The sequence below is a fragment of the Grus americana genome, chromosome 10 (genome assembly GCF_028858705.1).
Source record: "Grus americana isolate bGruAme1 chromosome 10, bGruAme1.mat, whole genome shotgun sequence".
Classification (NCBI taxonomy): Eukaryota; Metazoa; Chordata; class Aves; order Gruiformes; family Gruidae; genus Grus; species Grus americana.
Window position 1 is genome coordinate 10,950,251 of NC_072861.1, and position 18,928 is coordinate 10,969,178.

Below are 18,928 nucleotides of genomic sequence, written 5' to 3' on the forward strand. Positions count from 1 at the left end.
TTTATTTTTTAATAGTCTAATGAATGCAACTACTATTTATGAAAACAAAAGTGGTAATTTTCTCAGTAAGCTTCCATGTCTGCAGCAGCAGAATGCAGTCATAAAGACCATATGTCGCATTTTTGCACAACATCCTCATTTCTTTTAAAAACACAAAGATGCCACAAAGAGATGAGTCAAAGGTGTACCTTACACAGTGTGGTAAGGGTTGGGCAATTCCATTACAAGTCACTTGTACGTTCTTCCCCAACAACTATAGGTCACATCAAGCCACTAAACATCTTCTCTTAGATCGTAGATTAACACATTCCAGTTCTTCACCCAGCTCTCTAAATAAATGTAAAGTTCTCCAAACTATCCCAACACTTTACAGTTAATTGTATGAGTGTTTTCCCTTAAAACTGTGGTAGCACTTCAGTGGGACAACTGGGACCAAGCAAAACAAGTCTCCCCACTCCCAACAGGGCAGCAAGAGCAGCTGACAAATTATTAACATATTCTAAATAATGGCCTCAATTCACTAAAGTAATCAGAATTGCATGCAGAAAAAAATAAAGGAAGGCACACCAGCAAACAGAAACAAGACTGTTTCAGCACGTTGAGGTTCAAGCCCAACTGCCACTAAGACATGCAGCCCCAGTGCCCTGGCTCGCTCCCTCCTGCCACACACCACCTGCCTCCAGGTATTTGTACAGCCACGTGACAAACACAGGCAAGAAGATGGAAACACATGCTATCCTCTGCTGGGCTTTTCTTTTTAAATCAAGATCACCAAATGCAGTACTTCTAAACTGAAAAGCATTGAGCTGTCCTCCACTGATGTGGTTTAATACCCTGCCAGAAGGGTGATCTTCAGAGCTTTCTTTACTCCGCATGTGTAACTATTGCCTTGGGATTCCTTTCTTCCCATACTGACAAGAGTCCTAATTTTAGACAGTGTTTTACAAGGGTCATTATAACCTTAGTACAAACATAATGAGGTAATGCTGTTACTGTTCCCAAAACTATTTTGAATTTATACCCGTATAAATCATCAGTGTGAGGACCCTTCTTATAATACCCATGAATTTACTTAAAGAACAAATATAAAATTTATCCTCGAGTTAATTAGGATAGCATCAGTGACTATCCAACTCTTTGCTCACAATTATAAAACCCAGAAGTCTAGCCTCTTGATTTTTAACTTTTTTTTAAACTTAAAAATATTTCCTCATTCACATACACCATTTTCAGGCTCATTCTGAGCTGCTGCCTGTAAAAAAAGTTTACATCACCCCAGACCATTTTCCTTTCACTCCCCAGCCCCCCCCCAAAATTGTTAGGGAAATTCACTTTTGTAGCTTATACTCACACTTTAAATTTCATGTTAACTCAAGGTCCAAGGCCTCTGTTCAAATACCATGCAATAAGCTGCATTTTATGTCCTTGGGACCATCTAAACCCAGTTGTATTCTTCCCCATAATTAGGCCCATTGTTTCACATTGCTGATGTCTTCAATATGCAGCCATACAGAATTGGTTTGCACCAGCTGGATGACACATCTGGAACCTCTCTTTTAGCTAGTTCCATTAAACAGCACAGGATCAGATTCAAAAAGACACCCATCAGTAGCACGATCTGCCCATCTCTTCACGGTAACTCAGATCCTACCCCTTACCATCATGACCAAACGAAGGCAGCAGCAGTACTACATGTGCACAGTTACAACATTACTGCTTCAAGGAAAAAGGGAGTTATGGCCCACTTGATTACTGAAGTAGTCGTCCTAAAATTTTCATTCTGTATCCCTGAAATGATGCATTTTTTAATCATCTGCTTATACTATATCCTTCCACTAGGTGACCACTAATTGCAATTTTCAGAAGGTATGTAATGATTTTCAGAATCGGAGTGACTGAACTAAGAAAACAAATATTGACGACATAAGCAACCCATTGCAGCCTTCAATTTGATCTGATCCTGCTACAAACTTCCTGTGTAACTATGAGGAAATGACTTAATCCCAAAGCCACAAAAACCAGGGCCCAGCTATCATTCAAAACAGGACCTAGTCCTAGGAAGCTGACCAAGCAGGCTACCAAACAGATATGGTACCTCACATGAGTGTGGTAAGGACAATTTTGTCCTAGCAAAAATGCCCCACTATTAAAACAAATGAAATTAAGATTTAGTAATTGAGAGTGATCTTTCATTTACTGTCACTGAAATTTCTAATTTGGAAACATAACAGATGAAACACTGCAGCAGGTTCATATATCATATTTCTCTAAACAAAAAAATATGCTTCTAAACCAACCCCACGCATCAACTACTTTCACATTAAAGACTTACTTCTTTCACCAGGCCAGTTTCATCTCTCACCTAGCGCAGCCCTTTGCTCACACGCACCAGCCCCTTTGCTGCCACTGCCCCAGAGCTGGCCCCTCCGCCAGGACTGCAGCCCCCAGCATCGCTCGCTCGCTCCAGGGGCCAGGGAAGTGGCTGAACTAGTTCCCCCATCCACAAGTTAATAGCACACAAACATTTAAGACAAATAAGTCCTGTGACCAGAAGCAGATAGGAGGGATGGAAAATAAAAAGTTAACCCCAAACTTTCTTTCACTCTAAGACAGTAACTACTTAAAGTGTAATCAACTAGAGGAAACAAAGGCTTTTCTCAAGCCAAAATGAGCTCAAACTAACAAATTTTCTTCTTTGCATTTTATAGTTGCTTTTAATTTTGCAAAAATAATAAAGTCAGGTTTTTAAAACACTAATACTTACAAAGAGTGGTACCAATATCCGTTAAGTTTATACATTTTCGCAGAATGGTAGGAGTTGGAAGGGACCTCTGGAGGGTCCTCAGTTTCACAGACAGTCATAACCACCAGTCCAAAGGTCTGTCTTGAAAATACATGCTAAGCAAAAATGACAAATTCCTCTTCAGCTGTGTAACATGCTCTAAGCACATGATGGACTGTAGCATAAAAAAAAAAGGGTGTTTATCACCCCAATTTATGCTGAATAGTTTATTCACACAGGCACTGATGTTTTCATTTAGGCTAACTGTCACCTTCCCAAGACTACTGGTTTTTTTAAGCAGTACTTTTACTCCTTCCTCCCACAAAGTTTAAAGAGGGAAACACGAAGATAGTAGTTTCCTAAGTGGTTTACAACTATGCTTTTAAACCAGATCAGTTCTCAGGAGAGGGCAACAGAAGTGACCCACAGAAGAGCTGTCATCTTTGAAATTATTCCTAGTGCTAGCAGACACCACCACACACAACCAGCTTCATGCATTATGCAAGCAGTCCCTTCAATTCGTGCTCAACTTCTGCATGTGGATTTATCACAGTTTTCAGGAAACAGGATGTACACTGAAACACAGTTAAGTACGAGACATTTACTTTTTCAGAAATACAAATAAGATAGATACCAGTTAATTTGATTATGCAGACCACATAATGATCAAACCATTACTCAGAAGAGAAAGACCACGAATGACTAATGACATATTATACAACCTGCTAAGTACTATCCCTTTGACTATAAAAATACGGGGCACAGAAGTATTTTTTTAGATCAGCCACGTTGCAGTCAGTAGGCAGAGTGAGTCATCGTCCAACTCATGAAACTGCCGCTTTTCTAAAGCCTCCTACTCGCTCCCCACACTGTTTAGGGAACTCTGTGCTGGCAGTCAGCAAATGTTACTATTAGTTTATAAATCTCCTGAAGGATCTGTAAAAGCACACAAAAATCCACTGCATTTTTCTGTATCATAAATAAAAGTGGTTCGGTCTTCCCTTCAGATAATTCAATGAAAGCTCACCACCAAAGAAGCCTACCATCAGCTAACCACAGCTTTCTGCACCTCGGCAGATCTGCTACCATCTGCCGTTCCACTGAACAGTTAACCAGTCAAGAGTGAATTAAAGATAACGACCGCAGAAGCGAGGACTGAGCCTGAGCCAGAGGTTGAAATGAAAGTTACCATTTTAGCTTTACAGCACACGTTTTCCGAACCCCATTACCAAACTAAAATCTAACTCTATTTAAACCCACCACTTTCTGGAATTTGTAACTGGTTTATAAACACATCATGCTATCATGATGTTATTTACATATACATACACACACATGTATTTATATATGAAAAAAAGGTTGTTGGTAGCAGTGCTTTTATCAACATTTGCACCAACCATACGACAACACACCAACCACCGTTTCTTCTTCCACCACACAATTAACTTCGCCATTGTCAGGCTGATCCAAAATGGCACTGAACTAGCCAGAGAAAGACACACGCATCACGCAGAAGCCAAGTGTGTGCATCCTGCCTACCCGAGGGTACCTGTTTTTCCAAATCCTGAAACTCGAGCAGCCTCTCTGCAAGCTATTTTCATCGGGTGTTCCAAGCGACTCATCAGAAATATTAAGTCACTTTTTCCACAAAAGGTGCCCGAGGTTACAGGGTGCTCCGGCAGCAGGAGCGAGCGGTACCTGTCCCCGTGTGTCCTGGTACGGCGGCGGGAGAGCGGCACCGAATCCCCCCGCGAGGAGCCGCCGGCGAGACCCCGCCGGCACCGAATTCAGCGGCAAAACTTCCGCAGAGTTCGGAGCGGCCGGGCTCCCCACCGCGCCGACCGGGCCCGCCGGCAGCCGCCAGCCGGCAGCTGTCCCGGCAAAGAACATCCTTCCTCCCGCCGCCCCTCCGGGACCAGCCAGCGTCGCCCCTTTCTCGCACACGCCCTCCAGACATCGGCGACCGCTCGGGCAGAGGGGACCCACCCCCGCCATGCCCCCCGCCGCGGGCCGGGCGGCCAGCCCGGCCCCACCACGCCGCGGCCACTGGACCCGGCGCCCCCCACGGGGCCGCCGCAGCGCGGAGGAGCCCTACCTTCAAACGCCCTTCAGGGCGCGGACGCTGCCCGCCGCCCCCCACCCCGCGGGCCCCGCTCCGGCGGGAGAGGCGACCCCCGGGCCCGGCACCGCACCGCCCGGGCCGCAGCCGTTGGGAGCGCTCCTCTCTCGGCGCCGCGCGGCCGCCCCCGCCCGCCCCGTCAGCGCCCGCTCGCCCCCCTCAGCCCCGCGGCCGCCGCTGCCCCCAGGCCGCCGCAGTGCGGAGGGGCCGGGCCCCGGCGGAGCAGGGCGGCGCGGAGCGGGCCGGGGGGCGCCGCCGCCGCCGTCCGGCGGGAGGGAACAAAGCGCCTTTGTGCGGCGGGGCCGGGCCCGCGCGTGCGGCGGCCCAAGACCCCCCCCCACCCTCCGCCGCCTCTGCCCGCCGCCGTCGCCTCGCCGGCCGCCCCGCCGCACTCACGGGCCTTCCCAGGCTCATCGGGGGCTGCGCTGCTCACACGGCCGGACCCCGCGGCCCCGCCACCGGCTCCCGCCCGGCGCCCACCCGCCTCGCCGCAGTTGCCGCTGCCGCAGCCGCCGCCATGTAACCCGGCGCGGAGGGCAGGGAGGAGCAGAGCCGGCGGTGGCCCCGCCTCCTAGGGCGGGGCGCGGCAGTGGCCGCCAGGGCAGGAGGGAGGGCGGCGAGGCCGGCCATGGTCGGCGCAGCGCAGCCGGGAGGCACGGCGGGTCTGCGCGGCCCTCTCGCCGGTGGGCCCGCGCCCTCGGGTCCAGAGGAGCACTTGACCACCTTCCCCCAGCGGGGTTGGCCCGGGGGCCGTGGCGGGACACCGTCTCGCTGAGCGGTCACCTCACAGCCTAGCGTGTCCTCATGGGGCATGGCAGCCCCCAGTAGCCCGTATGTCCAGTTAGCCAGAGGAATTCAGCAGAGTCTCAAAGTCCAGTTGAGTCAAACACCTCAAAGAAGTGGGCCTAGTGGAGCTGTGTGCAGGGGCCACACACTGCCACCGAAGTTAATGTGAACTAGAGGCCGACAGGCACTAACGATGGTCCTCTGGTACTGCATTAACACTCAAAGCTTCAACTACAATTGCTGCTTCCTCCTCCTATTTGACCTCTGCTGCCTCCCCGGCACCTTCCCCAGCGTCAGACTTCGGCTGCTGAAAGCCCTGGCAGAGCCTCACCTAGTATGGCTGAGGGCTTGCTTTCTCCAGCATTTCCCTCAGCCACACCACCGCGCACCAAAGGACACCCCACAGGTGGAGATGGCAGCGGGGGTGCAGGGAGGAGAGCTGGGCCGGGCCTCCATGCCCAGTTTACAGGCCCTGCGACAGCTGGGACAGGAAGGGGAGAAGAGGGGGACAGGGGGGCCCAGCATCAGGTGCTGCACTGCTGCAGATGTCGGTGCGTGGGGGTCCGAACAACAACAGCCAAGGAAGCAGTTGTGTGGGCCTGGTTCAACCGCCCAGGCTTTGAATGTCCCTCATGGTAGAGGAACAAAACCAAGGTTGGATGGCAGCAGGCCGAAGCGATGGAGGCAGGCTTTCCTTCTCCGAAGGGGACATTTTGGTTCATATGATTTGCAGTCTTAGTGTCATGGGGGACCTGAATGCTCTCCCGACAAGCATCTACAAACTGCCATCGCTGTCACCTCTGTAGACACCAGAAAGGATTTCTGTCTTGCTTTTGCATCTCCCTTAACGGACATAGGCAGAGACAGTCTACTTTTCCCTGAAAATCATAATTAATACAACAAAATAAAGCAAAATAATTAAAACATTAATTTTTTTCCCCCTGTGAGACTTTTATACAGCAGTCTTAGTGGGGAGAGAAGAGGCCTGAGAACACCAGGCCTGTAGGTATCAGAAGAGCCTTACACTTCCACTGACACCGTTTCAGTACAACTCTCAAGACAAGGTGTGGTTTCCCTGGGGTCCCTCCTATGCCTTTTCAGCGCAGGATCACTCAAAAGATGATAAAACAATTAATACTCAGTGGTTAAGCAGAGGATATTTATAGTTAGCACTAGGATAGACGTTACATTGCTTAGGGCTCTATGGCTCAACTCTTCTACCATCTGGACAGAAGTATCCAATTGACCCTTGTACTTTTAAATCTCACAACTTTATTATTTTAATAAACAAGTCATACATCAACATCCCTACCCAGCTTCTCTAAAGTTACTTAATTTTACTATAAGGAGAGGTGACTTGGGCATTTGATAATACAGCACTGTACTCGTAGCACACATACGGAAGTTAGTAACTGAACTGACACTTTACATTACAATATTTGCTAATTTATAGGGAGCTAACCATGCTGCCAACAGTGGAGAAAAGTCAGTAACAAAGATGCAGTTCTTCTGCCCACCCAGAAAAACAGAGTTGGAAGATCACAGCACTGGCTGCTCCAGAAGGCCTGTATTTAAATACAGCCTAGAAAAAAAACAACGTAGGAGTGCATATTTGGAAGAGGTGATGTTAGGATGGCAACCAGAGCCAAGCCACAGAGGAGTATTTACTTGCATTAAAGGAAGAGATTTGGGACTCAAAAAAGGCAGGAGCTGCAATGGTTGTATGTCTAAATCCAGAGCTATCTAGTCAATTAAAGAATCCATCCACCCATACAAAGTATTTTCATTACGAGAGACAAAAGAGCAAGCTGATCCTAGGGTACTGCAGTAAAAAAAAAATTATATTACAGCCTTGCAACAGCACCTGGAGAGCCCATTGCCATACCGTGTCCATTGGGACTATTTGGCAATACCCACACTGCCATTTCAGTCAGGTGGAGAAGTTGCACTTCCATGGAGTTGGCTCTGCAGCAGCCCAGACTGTTTGAAAAGTAGTTTTAGCAAACACAGAGGAGGCTGGCAGTGAGCAGCAAGCTTCTTCCCCTGGGTAGCACACACTCATAAATCTCACATGGTCCAGAAATGCCACCATTTTTCTGGGTTCCTAATTGACAAATCAAGAGCTACTTTCTTCTTTTTTTTCCCTCCAAATTCTTTTTTTCCATTCTAAGAGTATAGTCTGTGGTAGGATCTAGTGAGTGAGATCCTTCAATCTAGAGGAAAATCATGCAACAGGGGAGAGCATGGTGCAGGAATGTTACTTGTCTTCAGACTCACTATTTATAGAATTATAATGCATGCAAGAGTTGCTCAGAATTTAATTGTCTGTCACATGGCAATTTATTGGTAATCTGTTCTCAGATATTTTAATATCCTATTGATTGGGCTATAAATTACTGTGTCAAATTGTTTCCCCATTCCCCACAAAAATGCAATTACCTAGCATGTAGATGATATGCTGTATGATACCAACCCACCTGAAACATTTGCAGATACTAACTGTTAGTAAAATGCAGAGTAAGAAAAGAACTGGACTTCAAAGGTCATAAAGCCCAGCAATTAAAAAATAATTAGAACTGAAGCAATGATTCATTTATTATATCCAAGTTCAAAAAGATCAAACAGTAAATTCCAATGTAATATTTCAGTCCTGTGTGTGAATCATTACTTGTGGCATAAAAGGGAATGAAGTATTTTTAAGCATCCACACCCATTATGATTGGCAAGGGAAGAAAGATTTGGAGACAGTTTGAAAAGGTTGCCCAAGGTGACTTGGCAGCTCCAGGCCTTTGTCTCAGTTCCACTGCTTCGCTGGGCTTTTCTGCAGGAATTTTTTGTTTTCTGGTGTTATGCAGCTCTCTCTAATGGTTCCAGGTATTTTCAGAAGAGGCTCAACTTAAGCACGTACCTCTCATCAGACAGCCTGCGCTCCCAGTGACGGTTAAGGTATCTAAGGTGATACCTGGTTCTTGGCCTGTCCTGCAGGATCAGGCCCCTGGGCAGCCGAATTTGCTATGACACACGGGGGGACTGACAACAGACGGTGCCTGGGGAGCAGAGAGCATGCTGTCACCTCATTTGCACTCACTTGGTGGAACTGACTTTGCAAGCTTTGTACCGTCTGCGTTCTGACCAGGAAAGAAGCTACGACAATATTACGGGACTTAGAAGAAAGGAAAAAGGCAAACCCTAAGACCTTCATCTCTGTGTGAAACAATGGAAAGCCTGGAAAAGAACAGACCATTAACAGAGACTAATTCATACCAAAGGCAGCAAAGTACAAAGGGCAAATGAAAGTGGAAAAAGAAAGTTACAGATGATGTTCATCTTTGAGGTTAGAAATAAATAGGTTCTGTGACATACTTTGGAAATTCTGTGAATCTGCAGGAAAAAAAGTCATTAAACACTTAGAACAAGTCATTCTTCCCCCTTGGTAGATCATCAGCAATTTAGGACACTTCGGTACAGGTAGCAGCATGCAGGCTCCCCGCTTAATATCACACATTTTTACTAAGTCAGGCAATCCTGTTGCCTACTTTTTCTATGTCTTAACCAACACTTAGCACAGGGGACAGAGCAGCTGCCTAAAGCAGGAATTGGCAAAGCCATGGCAATACTGGGAGGAGAGGAAAGCTTAGAAAACTTGCCATGTAGCTGGGTCATCACTGAAAGCATCAGCCCTCTGTGCCTGAAATTCACTTGTAGGGCTGGAGCTCTCCCAGATTTCTCAGACTTTCATTAATTCCTCGCTAGTTAAACTTGCATAGAGATGCTATCAGTATTTCATGCACAGAATAGCAAACGTAGAAAAATTTACCAAGGTAGGCAATTAAGGCAGTATGTGTTAGGTTTAATCACCTTTTAAAGGACGACTAGTACCAACATTTTCACACTCGGGTGCTCCTAGTGACCCGAGTTGCTTCTAACTTCCCAGGATGGGACACAGGAGGTCTGCTGGAGCCAGGCTGTAGATCCAGTCCGTGGATGAATCTACAGCTGAAAAACGTTTCACAGAAAGAGGAACAGGGCTGTTGTAACGAGGCAAAGTATAGGATGAAGCAGAAACAAGAAGCACAGAATGTTTTTTTTCCCAGTACTTCAGGTACAAGAGAATCCTGCGTGTGACAGTTTCCCCCCGTTCAGACCTGCAGGAAGGCACCGCTGTCATCCCCACCTCCAAAACCTCAAGTGGAGTAGCAAGGAGAACACGTCTGCCACTGAAGTGGCAACAGAGCAATCGTCTAAGGCATCTCTGTGCTAGTTACTGCATCGGCTGCAGTGCTGCTAGAGTTTAAGGCAGCATATTACTGTATAGATATTACTAAATATCTGTAATACCTTGAGGACAGCGATGTGGAGAGATGCCCTAGAAGCAGGGTGGGGTGCTCTCAGCAAAAAACACATTTGGTTTTGGGTCCCTAGCGGAAAATATGTCAGCTCTTGAGCAGAAGTTATAAAGGCCAGATGATAGATTTATGGAGAACAATTATATGTTTTTGTAGAACTATTGCATTTAATTGCAGAACTATACATATTTCTATGTAGAACTGTTCTTGTTCATTCCTATAGAATAGTAAACCCTACATCCAGCATTTTGATTGCTATTGCATTACAGAGATAAAGCCTCTGCTGTGCAATTGTAAATACAGCTGGTGCTGCAGAACCTGTCATTTACAGAGAAAAAAAAATCCGACTAACATTCGCTAACATTTTCACCAACACCAGAATCCTCTTGAAATATATTTATAGGGGGCAAAGCTCAATACAAATACATGGCCATCAGCTCATACACTGCTTTAGCAGCCCGAGGCTACACAACTTTTACAGATCAAATAGCAACAAATGTTATCTACAAGCTTACAAGGGGAGAAGGGAGGTGCAGCGAGTTGAGGCATTTCAAACGCTTTCAAATATTATTTTGCAATAAACTACGTACAAACGGCATGGCCAGAGGTGAATCTTTGTCAGCTATCAAGATGATCCGTTGCTGCCGCAAGAAACTTGGGGGTTGGAAAAGCAATATAAATTGGTCATAGTAGAAGAGTCTCAGAGCTCTACTGCTACTTAGATTTGTACCCTGTAAACGCTATTTTTACCTAAAGATAAAAAAAAAAAGTAGCATTACAAATCACAGACTCCAATCCCGCCTAGGCCACCTGCAGCACTGTGGTACTTCTTGTGATTTGTGAAAACAGGATGAAACACGTTGGATTGGGAAACACATTAAGAAATCGAATCTTCGTGACTGCGCAGGCAAAGGCCATCCTCCATTCACTTTGCCCTGCACACAGTGGTCTCCACCATGCCCAAAGCTCAGGGATGCAGCTCTTTCACAAGCAAGCAGTATATTGCATAGCTAAAGATAAAGAGGCAAGAAGCACAGTGCCAGCAGGGTCAAGGCAGGCCAGTGGGAAGCCGATGTGAGTGCTGTTGCTCAGGGTGCATTTCATCTGTGGCCAGCACGCCTTTTCAGGATTCCCAAAATAGCACTTATCATAAACAGCAGATTGACTGGGAAGCACGCTGCTTCGCTTAATGCCTTCTGCTGTCCCTGCCAGACTCCTACCCCAGTCAGTCTCTTCAAGATAAAGAGACCGAAAACCTAAGAAATATTGAAAAGTAGAAACTTTTTATAGAACATCTACCATGAAATTATATGGCAAATATTCAGCATTGCAAAAGCTACCTTGAGCGACTTCTGTTATATCTTCAGACATCAAACCCCAAAGTTTTTATTTTGCTAACAAATTTTGGAACCACCTCCTCTCCCTTAATACTCTGTAACTTTTTCTCAGCACATGTTGCACCATCTATTTCTAAAGATTTCCGCTACAAATACATGGGACTATTCAATTCCTCATATTCCCCAACCTCATAACATCTTAGATTTCATTAAGATTTTCTCGGAGGTTTCAGGTTTTCTCAACAGTTTTGAGACACTTGCTGGGAGGGAATACATTTCCAAACTATTTGTTTTCTCATGAAGACTGGTTTTTGCCTATGTGCCAGAATCAGCAGACATTTTATAAATAGCTTTGGACAGATGACAGGAAATGATGCAAGATCTCAGGCCTCTCCACAGAGGGCAACTGTCTGAAGTGCTCAGGAAAGATGGACTTGCACCATTGACTGCTACACGGCGGGGGGGGGGGGGGGGGGGGAATAATGCACAGAAGCATCATTTACTACAGAGGGTATCAGACTTATGAAACACAAGATCTCTATCTTATTACAGCTCAAGCAAAAGGTCTGTTTGCTTGCAACAGGAAAATGAAAAACAGGAAAATTAAATTTTCCTTTGAAGAGGAAAAACTGACCAGAATTGTCTAAACTCGCTTTGTCTTTTACTCTCGAGGAGGAGCTTTCCCCTCCTAAAATGCTATAAATGCCAACGCATGCATTGGAGATTCTCCAGACTCCGACTGGTGCCAAACACTCGGATCATCTTCTTACCCTGGCATTTCCCATCAGCTTCAGCAAAAGCTCTTCCAACTCAAACTGCTTTAAATGGGCTCCAATAATAGATGCTTAGAGGTTAATCTGTGTCTATTCATCCAGTCCCAAGAACTATCTGTTCCTCTTTGCAGTAGTAATACAGAATGGAGCATCAACTCACTATCTCATATTGTTTCTTCCATGAAGATAAAGCACAGCAATTTAACCCCAGATAAATGTTTTATTTGGAATAGGGTCAAACTCCCAGCATTCCTAAGTCCATGGCAAAACTCTCAAAAGATTGAACTTCAACACAGTGACTCCAGCCTTCTCCCCCACTACCAGGTACGCTCTTCTTCCTAACAGCAGCAAGCACCTCTCAGCCAACTCCTTACCACACTTTCCCACCGCTGATGACCAAACAGCATGCTGTACACAGAAGACCACAAGTACTAGATAGTGTACCTACCCAGCAGATGTGCTTCTGAGTCATTCAGTCCAGAGAGTGCTGCGTTTAAGTCCTCTGCATTACCACGTTGCAGTTAAGCACCATGCAGGGGTAGAAGAGCTGGCCTCGAAGCAGCCACGGACCAGTCTCCTTTCTGCAGTGGGCGCTAGAAGTGTGCGAGTGTGTAAGCACACAACTCGTGCACAAAGGCATCATGATAACCACCCCCAGTGCTCTCTCCCACAGACCCAGCATTGGGGAGGCTGGCCTGAGACTTCTGCTGAGATTTTACTTTAATGCATATTTTGCATAATGCAAAATTGCATATTTGATCCCTCTTGCGACCATACCTCAGAGGCATCCTACTTTCAAGAGTGTTTGGTTTCTACCCATCATGTGTAAGCTATCTGTTCCCGTGACAGACAGAAGAACCTAGAAGCACTCCTACCTGTGAAAGGAGTAAATACATGACACATTTTTTGAGCTTTTGTACTGAGTAACTGATTTTACACACGATCTAAATTTCTGTAAGTCTAAAGAACAACTTTATTTTTCTCCCCATTAAAGACATTAAATCTGACTGAATCTTTGTTGTTTTGGAAATGTAAGATTTATTACTTCTATTAGAGGTACGACAGTGCTGAAACTGGGCCGTCCCAAACTTTCTCAGTTAAAGGCTGTGCAAACAGAAATGGAATACATCTGTCCATGTATACATTGCAGGACAAAAGCAAATCCACTTGTTAGTGGGTGTTCACACACCTTGTGTGCAGGAGGGGAGGGTACAAGAGAAGGTGGACAAGGCTTTGCAGAGCTCAGTGAGAGCTCCAGTGCATGAGATCCAACTGCCCTTAATGACCACAAGCATAAAACCCCCTAAAATTGTAAACCCAGACTCCATTCTTTTCTGCTCTAGGAAAGAGATCTGGTATATCTTTTTTGCTTCTTGACCTACAATGAAATGTGTCTCACATGCTGACTTACTGCACCACTGGACAGCCTCCTCCACAGCGACACACTCTTCTTGTACAGGGCTCATGCAGACTGCTTCTCAGAAATACCTCCATGGGATACCCCAGTGCTGAGGCATCACCGAGCAGCAGTCCTAAAACCAGAAAGTTATCTCCTGTAGGTAAACGTTTCACTGCATAGTTATGCCTAGAGGTTCTTTCATGATCTGAATAGCAAGATTTACTTTGCAAGTGAGCTGGAATTAAGAAGGATAAAGAGGTAGAGAAATCTTCTGCTTTTTAGTGCATCAGCATTCTCTTATCTCCAGCCTATCTCTAAACAGTTTTCAATTGCATTCAGTCAAAAACTGTTAAATGAAAACTTGAGATACCACATACATCTAAAGCTATATTTTATGACAGGGGAAAGGTATTCCTCCCTCATTCTTTGTGTTTTATGAAACACTGGAGAACCATTTAAGCCTCGGTTAAAATGAAATCAATTCCTATAAACCTATTTTAGTAAACATAAAAAGTTGCCAACCATTATCTCAAATGTCTTCTTATTGTTTAATCTGGACACTCCCAAAACAAAAGCAATCGAGATGATTCAAAGAAGAGGAGTTTCAACCTTTGGACCAGCTCTAATTGCAATACGCAGTTCTCATGATTGCTGCAATTCAGCCTCCAACATGATCATAGTGTGCTCTGCGACCTATGCCAGCATTGCCCTGGATGACATCAAGAGCTGCCACGTGGTTCCTATCTGTAATCTGATGTCCCCAGCGGATCACAGCACCACAAACCAGCTGAAAGATCTTCTTCTGTTCCCTTGCATCCAGTATCACAGAAGTTAGGTGCACAAATCCATTCACTGCAGTTCAGCAGTGGGAGACTATCTGTGGCAAGGTCAGGCTGCGCAGTGCGAGATCTCACTTGGCCACCTGAAGCAATGAAGAATCAGGCTTCAGCCACCAGACAACAGTGGGCAAACTCTTCTTGGTAGTCTATGTCTTGAAATGGTGGCCCAGAGGGGCTCACAAACCTCTCAGCTTTTCCTAGCTGTTAACTTTTCCAGGACAGACAGCCTCTCTAGCTACAGACTGTTTTGGAAAAGGTATATCCCAGAAATGAAGGGTGGGCATGAGTCTCAGCCCTCGCTTTCAGAATTGAACCATCCTGCCGGGGCTGGACTAGGAGTCACATCACCACTGCCCAAACCATCCTGCTCCATGGGCAACTCCAAGGAGGACTTAACCCTCCCAAGCCTGTCTGTCAGAGACACTTCACAAGACACCGCAATATCCATCAAAACCAAGGTGGTGGCTTTCCCCTCAACCCAGCAAAGGTTTTGAGGTGTCAGCTGTTTATTTTTTCCTGACAGACTGCTCAAGCTGGTATTTCCACAGCTGCATGGACTATCTAAATACTTCCTAGAAGTACAGAGTAAAGTGAGATTATTATAGTTTGTGATAATATCCCTGTTTAAATAATTAAGGCAATTAATTTGCTTCGAGTAAAAATGATTCAAGGACTATATGTACAGTTTGTGATCAAAGTACTACCCTGTACTCCATGTTTATCATCCTAGGCCCAATGATATTTGTTAGTAAACAACACAAATGTAATCATTTCCAGGCAGTGGTAAATCAGTAGCAAGACTCGAACAGGCTAATTGTCAAGTAGGAAAACTTCAACCAAGAACCTGTGGTAACTGCCGAAATCAAACAGCAGGGAAGTAATGGAAACTTTTGAACCTTTTCACAGAGAAGAGCAAGAAGATTTATCTTCTTGATTGCTCTAATGTTTCAGATAGCAGGAGAACATGGGAATATGGGCCTTAATGTCAGCTAGTAAACTTCTCTGACCTTTGAAGGGAAGTCCATGTGACATGACAATCACAGTAATCAGAACAAGCTCTATCTGCTCTGATACAGCTTTACTGCACGAGCAGATACTCCTTTTTCTCCTCACAAGTGCTCAGTGCTCTGCTTCATTCGTTGCACGAGATAGATAGTGCTCACCTGATTACCAGAAACTGGATACCATGAAAAAGTAAAATCACTGTACTGCCCTATGTCTTATTCATCACATATTGCCCCAGTCTGAGGACAGAACGACCAGGGCTTAAGGGCTCTGCAAATACCCATTAAATTCATTTCTACAATCTACAAGAGTGTCAAGCTATTATCATTTCCACTTTCCTGAACTGAGACACAAAGATCAAGGTCACAGTAGCCCTTAGCAGCAGATGCACAATTTAAGATTGCTAGAACTGAATTTTGGAAGGGATTGATCCTTTATTCCACTGTTCAACTTTTCAATCCACTTTTCAAAGTGATTGGTACTTCTTGCACCAAGTGCAGATCCCCGAAGTTCTGAATTCTCAGTTTTAGCAAGTTATTCTAGGCTTTGTCCAGGTAGTTCTGATTTTCCCCAGCACCAGAAGCTCCCGAGTAGTTGTGCTTGTACACCCCGAGTAGCTGTGTTTGCACACCCTCCACACCAGCCTCTCCACTCCCTCTCACCTGCTCATCTAGTTTCTCCAAGTCTCCTCCCATTTCACAGTTTCTATTTTATCTTCTCCTTTCCAATTAAAATCTCATTTTTACAAGCTTTTTCTCCCAACCAGCTCCTTAAAAATTTCCTACCTATTCAGTCCTTGTTTCTTCTGCACAGGAGTCAGGTAGCTACCTCCAACTTCTTAACTGGAGCCAACAGGAGCTACTAAAAGGAGTGCATAGGAGGAACAGTCCACTTACATTCAATTAAGGTGCCCAAACCCAACAGAGCCCGCAGCAGCCCATGGATGCAATCACAGGAAAATTTCTGTTCAGAAGTTGACTGGACTGGAGCACACCCAGGACCAACAGACAGCGTGGGAATTTATCTGCTGCCACATCTATCCAGTCTGCAAAACCTGAGGTCTCCAGTTCATAGGTATCAAGAGATTTTCCACAAAGATAAAATGCATATCTTTGATTCTGGATTTCAAGACTGTGCTCCTCATTTGGAACAGGCAAGAGCCTTTTAAAAAACTTCTTTTTGTTTGCCTGTTTCTAAGTAAGGCAAAATCAATGCTCTTCTCCACCCTGGTTCTTGTAAAATGACAAAATATATGAGCAAAATGTTTCAGCAAAGTTCAGGTTTGAAAATATACCTGGCACAAGAAATGCTTCCATCCAAAGAATTAGCTGTCAGCAAAGTCACGGTCTATCAAAACCGAGGCAAGCACTGAGACCAAGGCAATCCCAACACAAGAGCTTCCCAGCCTTGCCCGAGCCACCAAGGGGCTGCAAAAGCCATGCTCTGCTTTGCTATGCCACCACTCCCCACACGTACAGCCTCTTTCCATCACCGCTGCTCTGCCTGGGCAAAGGAACAGGCACGTTCACACCTTCTCCTCCAGCAGAAGGTACCCAGAAAGCTAACACGGGCTGCGTCACCTCTCCAGGCAGCCTTCTCCTGATGTCCCCAGGGCTGGAAAGCTGTTAGCTGTCAGGGAAGGTGGTGGTGAAAGGGTCTTCCTACACAGGAACACATTAGGGAGGGGGAAAAAAGTGGACCAGAGAGTTTCTGAGAAGGGTATAGCCCTGTCAGCGTCCTCCCCGTGGGTTGGTGAGAGGTTGCTGGGGGGACAGAGGGAAGCCCCACAGGGCATTCACTGCAGGGATGTTGAGGGCCCTATTCAAGCTTCTTTTCCCCTTCGCAAAGGTATTTTGGGAAAAGGCTCTCAGCGGTGGAAAGCAGGAGGCTGTTTCCTGTAAGAAAACATCCCACTCTCCAGGACAAAGCTTCTTCCTATTATTTTGCTCTGACGCGCAGTCACGCAGCCTCTCCTACCACCCAAACCCTGCTGCTTCCCCTGCGTCCTGGGCGCAGACCCCGACGTTATGGGGCTGTGGGGCAGCCAGTGTCGGGGCGAGCAGAAGTTGCAGATCCAGGGTTACAGGGTTCCCCAGGAACTAGGGGAATGCAACAGTGAAGGAGGGAGGGAGATAAGTGTTTAAATAATCTCCATCATCAGCTTCTCCATCATTTCAGGTTTTGGCTGGTTGGAGGGACGGACAGAAACCACATGTAACTGTGCAGGGGATGGGGGCAACAGCAACATTAGCCTGACTTTCTGATGGTTACAGAGGCTGTAATTTCTTTTTATTTCCACTGTATCCTATGTGAAAAGCATTTCAAGGCCTGCCCCACCCTGCAGATCCTATTCTGAAAAGCTAGATCTCACAAAGCTGTTTTCCAATGTGTCAAATTCAGGTTTTGTGGCTCTGTTTGACAGTTTTATGAAGACAGCATTAACTCCCAACTGAGCATAAGCAACCAAGTCACTGAAGACCAGGAGTGCACAACTCAGTGTCCCAATGCCTTGCCTGGGTTAGTTGTAATTCTCAGAGCCCCCATCTCCAGCTTCAGCAGAGTCTGCCTTACCCCTCCGTCATTCAGTGGCAGGCAGGTCAGCTCCCAGGACCTTCACCAAGCTATGGTCATGAGCAGAAGACCTCAGAGACAGCTTTGTCCCACCACTCCTGCACACGTGGGTTAATGCCGTGGTGCATCAGCGATCCCACCCGCTCCCACGCTGCCACCGCCTGTGGGACCTCACCTGGGCTGGTCCCCGCTGGGCACCCACGGCTGCAGGGCGGCTGCCTCACCTGCAGCAGGTACACAAACTGCCTGGGGTCCTTCAGCATAATGCTGGCAGCTGCAGCAGGCAGAATCTAGGAAACGCATCCCCGAATCCACCCTTGTGCTCTTTAAAACAAACTTATTTATGCTGCCGGTGGTGGCAAAAAATAGCCTGAGTCCCCAGTCTACCTTCAGTTATATTTTTCCATGTGCAGAACTGAAGCTCTGAGGCTCCTCTCCCTCTGCAGAGCAAACACAGCACTTGCAGGAATAAAGCTGTGCTTATATAAGCTTCTGAGAATGCCAAGTTGAATGTCTGACAGAGGAAAAACTTCTGGTAAAAACCTGGTTTTTGTCTTTTTGAGAGATTTAATCTATCTTCTGTGCATTCCTGACCTTCAGAAAGTATTTTCATCTCACACGTTAAGTATAACAATCCTCTTAACAAGGGAACATTTTGTTAGAGCTTTAAATTGGGTTACGTAAATTATTTGTAGTTCTGACAGCAGGTTTCTCTTCCGTCCACGAGGACAGTTGTTATGAGATTGCTACAAGGTTCATTTGCAATCACTGCAGATAATCATCTGAAGGGACTGTTTAAAATGAGATTTTATCTGGGGGATATGCTACAAGTTTATCAAGGTATAAAGGCTTTTTATAAAAGCAGAGGTTTTGCCAAATAATTTGCAATACAGTAACCTGCACCAGAACTAAAAAATCCCTGATGTGAATGGTAAATTGAGAAGAAAAAAAAATTCCAACTCTCATAAATT

General features: G+C 45.9%; 1 protein-coding gene across 10 annotated transcripts in view; it reads right to left on the reverse strand.

Annotated features, from left to right (window-relative positions):
- The window catches only part of MAPK6 (mitogen-activated protein kinase 6), a 72,438-nt gene that overhangs the window by 9,213 nt on the left and 44,297 nt on the right, over positions 1 to 18,928 (reverse strand). The window contains exon 1 of one of the 10 annotated variants that reach the window (XM_054836283.1): positions 9,546 to 9,683. The exons of 3 other annotated variants lie outside the window; for them this stretch is intronic. The gene's annotated coding sequence lies outside the window, so the exon portion shown is untranslated. Of the gene's footprint in view, positions 1 to 188; positions 2,297 to 2,764; positions 4,291 to 4,480; positions 4,749 to 4,877; positions 4,994 to 5,297; positions 5,457 to 9,545; positions 9,684 to 18,928 lie in introns of those variants that run through there. 6 more of the 10 variants (XM_054836284.1, XM_054836287.1, XM_054836281.1 and 3 more) reach the window with 6 other exon arrangements.